This window comes from Eulemur rufifrons, chromosome 7 (genome assembly GCF_041146395.1).
Source record: "Eulemur rufifrons isolate Redbay chromosome 7, OSU_ERuf_1, whole genome shotgun sequence".
Lineage (NCBI taxonomy): Eukaryota > Metazoa > Chordata > Mammalia > Primates > Lemuridae > Eulemur > Eulemur rufifrons.
The window spans coordinates 19,224,389-19,228,272 of NC_090989.1; the positions used below are offsets into that span (position 1 = coordinate 19,224,389).

At 36.4% G+C, this 3,884-nt stretch overlaps 1 pseudogene; it reads left to right on the top strand.

The window, feature by feature from the left end:
* Window positions 1-2,128: 2,128 nt before the first annotated feature.
* Window positions 2,129-3,312, top strand: LOC138385692 (RNA-binding protein EWS pseudogene; annotated as a pseudogene).
* Window positions 3,313-3,884: the final 572 nt, after the last annotated feature.

A 3,884-nucleotide genomic window follows, 5' to 3' on the forward strand; every position in this document is an offset into this window, starting at 1 on the left:
AGTTTAATTTGTCTTACATGACAGGAAAATATGTTTCCACAGAGTATAAATAAGCAAATAGAAGCTTAGATGTCATGCTGTTGAAGTATGCTAATAAATCATTGATATTTACTAACTTTTTTGTCTTTTTAAAAATTCAGGTAATAGTGTTATTGAATTTGCCTCCTGGTTAATGATTTTCATCCTAGTGGAAGAAACAATGGCATATTTCCCCAAAATAATTTTTGACTCAGTCAAAAATCTATAAGGTTTTGAATATGATATATATGAGCGAAAATGTTTTCTAGAAGACATAATACGTCTTATTTAAAAGGTCCAGTAGGACACAGAGGACATATATTAATACATTTATTACATATTAGGCCATAAGGAAAATCTGAATAAATTCTTGAAAGAGAAAAAATATACTGACAATATATAGTAAAATTAGCAAATAAAGTGTTAGGGCAAACAAATTAACAAACCTCCTCTATGTAACACTTAGTTTAAGTGATAATTAAAAATTATTATATTCTTAAAAATACTTTTCTAAAACATGTTTATAATATAGCAGTGAGTACAGTGGCAGAGACTGCCATTTATCTCTTAATGTGAGTTCTAAACTTATCTATTAACCGAAGTTTTGGGTGAACTTCTGCTCAGCTGAAGACTATGCTTATAAGCCTCTCTTCCAGCTACACCTGGCATTAGGTCTGGATTCTGACTCATCTTAAGAATGTGGAAATGATGTGTACAACTGCCGGATTCTGCCATCCATGGAAAAGCACATGCCACTACCCTTGTCATTCTCCTTCCTTCTGATTGCAGTGTGAATGTGATGGGGAGACAAAGGACCCTTTGGTGAACATGACAGAGGAACAAGAAAGAGCCTCGGTCTGGGACCACGACATGGTAAGTGATAATAGCAGATTCATATGAGAGAGAAAGCCGGTAGGTCTTACATTTTTCTACACCACCACACCTGAGAGTTATATTTCCACTTATAACACTATCTCATCCTGCTGATATGGAAGAGGGGAAACTATGCATTAAAATATCCAGTGGAATTCAATTCTTGTCTAATTATTAATTAAAAGAATTAATTAAGTCAAAATTGTCACTTTTAACTAGTTAATGTTTTTAGAAAATCATTTGACCTGAAAATAAAACTAATTTAAGAAAATAACTGAAGACTTATGAGGGCTCTTTTAAAAAATACTATCATAAAACAATTCAACAATGAGATAATAGAACAGACTGAAAGACCAGCTATAATAAAGACTGTAGTAACAGATATGATAATATAAAGGCATTTAATATAGGAAAAGTTACTGATGGCATTGAAGCAATTGACAACACATTTTTAACAAAATAAAATTAAAACTCTTACTTTATTCAATACTTGCAACATATGAGATATACTCAGGAATAAGATTTTTAATAAATAAGATTTCCAAAAAAATTTATGAGGAAAAGAACAATCCATAAAATATTTTTTTTTTAGAAAGCACACACCTACATATCACAAAAGATTAAATCAAATATTTCATTACACCATTTATCAAGGCAATAAAAACAAAAACACTATGAATACATTTCCAAGCCACAAGGAGTTCTCTAGCACTCTCTAGCATCAGATGTTAGAGAGCATCTGGGGCTAAGGGAAGGTTATCTGAATCACAACTTTCTAATGTAGTTATAAGACACTTCAATGAAAAGAGGGTCTAAGATTAAGGAAGGAAGGAAGGAAGGATGAAAGGAAGATTTTGTGTCTCACACTTTCTATACATAACTCCCTCTTTCATGCAACAGAAGTAAATTAGGACACACAAGCTTAACCCCTTTTATAACATTAATTTTATGAAAAATAGGCTTGTCAATTAGTCTCTGAATTTAATCTGTTCTCATGCATGGCATATATGACAATCTTAAAATTTACTGATAATTTCAATGATATATGAAATAGGTAATGCAGTCCGTTTATGTAGAATTACTTTAAGTGAAACTGATTCTGGATTGTGTTTATTTCCACTTTCTTCAATAAAATCCCTAATTTTTTTTTAAAAAAAATTATCCACTTGAGTGCAGCGCCTATAGGGAAAGCGAGAGGGAGACTGGACATTGAAAGAATGAGGAGGAAGAAGAGAAAATGGCATCCACGAATTACAGCACCTGCTATAGCCAAGCTGCAGCCCAGCAGGGATAAGTGGTTACACCACCCAGCCCACTCAAGATATGCACAGACCACTGAGGCATGTGGACAGCAAAGCTAGGGAACCTATGGCCAGCCCACTGATGTCAGCTGTACCCAAGCTTAGACCACCACGATGTGTTAGCAGACTGCCTATGCCACTTATTATGGACAGCCTCACACTGCTTATATTACTCCAAGTGTCCCTCAGCCAGCCTGTCCAGAGGTCATGGCACTGGTACATATGATACCACCGGGGCTACAGTCACCACCACCCAGGCCTCCTATGCAGTTCAGTCTGCATAGGGCACTCAGCCTGCTTACCCAGCCTATGGGCAACAGCGGGCGGCTACCAAACCTACAGGACTGAAGGATGGTAACAAGTCTGCTAACACTAGTCAACCTCAGTCTAGCACAGGGCATTGCAACCAGGCCAGCCTAGGATAAGGACAGAGTAACAACAGTTAACCTGGGAGCTACCCCATGCAGCCAGTCACCACACCTCCATCCTAGCCTCCTACCAGCTATTTCTCCTCACAGCCAACGAGTTATGATCAGAGCAGTTATGCTCAGCAGAACACCTATGGGCTACTGAGCAACTATGGACAGCAGAGTAGCTATGGTCAACAAAGCAGCTATGGGCAGCAGTCTCCCACTAGTCACCCCTCCACCCCAAACTGCATCCTATTGCAAGGCTCCAAGTCAACATAGTCAATAGAGCAACACCTATGGGCAGCAGAGTTCATTCTGACAGGGCCACCTCAGTAGTGTGGGTGTTTGTGGACAAGAGTCTGGAGGATTTTCTGGACCGAGAGAGAAGCAGAGCATGAGTGGCCCTGGTAACCGGGGCAGGAGAAGAAGGGGACTTGATCATGGAGGCATAAGCCATGGTAGGTGCAGAGGAGGATACAGTGGAATGGGCGCTGGAGAACAAGGTGGCTTCAATAAGCCTGGTGGACCTATAGGCAGAGGACTAGATCTTGATCCCACCCATAGATCTGGATGAAGACTCTGACAGCAGTGCAATTTATGTGCAAGGATTAAATGACAGTGTGACTCTAGATGATCTGGCAGACCTCTTTAAGCAATGTGGGGTTGTTAAGATGAACAAGAGGACTTTTTTTGTATTCTGTATATGTTAATTCTGCAGGTCCTTCAGTCTTAAGTTTGGCTATCAATTTTCAGTGTTATTTATTTCTAATGTAGTCAATTAAGGTTAAATACATTTTTTACATATTATTAGTTTGATATGTAGTATTTATATTTCTTTTCAATTCTATGTGTTTTCTGATTATTGTTACAATAACTTTGACTAATGAGATTTTTAGAATTTTTTTTTCTCAGTTTCTACATAGATTATTTTCTCTACCTGTTTAAACTGCTTTCTAACTTAATTTCATTGGAGTTTTTGAATATATGACCTAAGTTACATCAATGTTTAAAATTTATCAAGATTTACTTTTTGATCAGTTTGTAGTCTGAATTTGTAGCCTGTTTCCATATATATTTATTTTTCATAAAAATAGTCAACAATAAAACAATAATGAAATATTGTTGAATATTGTATTCTATTTCTTTTTAATCAAGCTAGTTATTTTTATAGTTTAGTCTTACGCATAGTTATTATAGAGTTGCTTAATTTATCACTTTTGAATAAAAGCAATTTATAGTGTGTATCTTACAATCATAGTGGATTTTTCAATTTTTCTTCCTA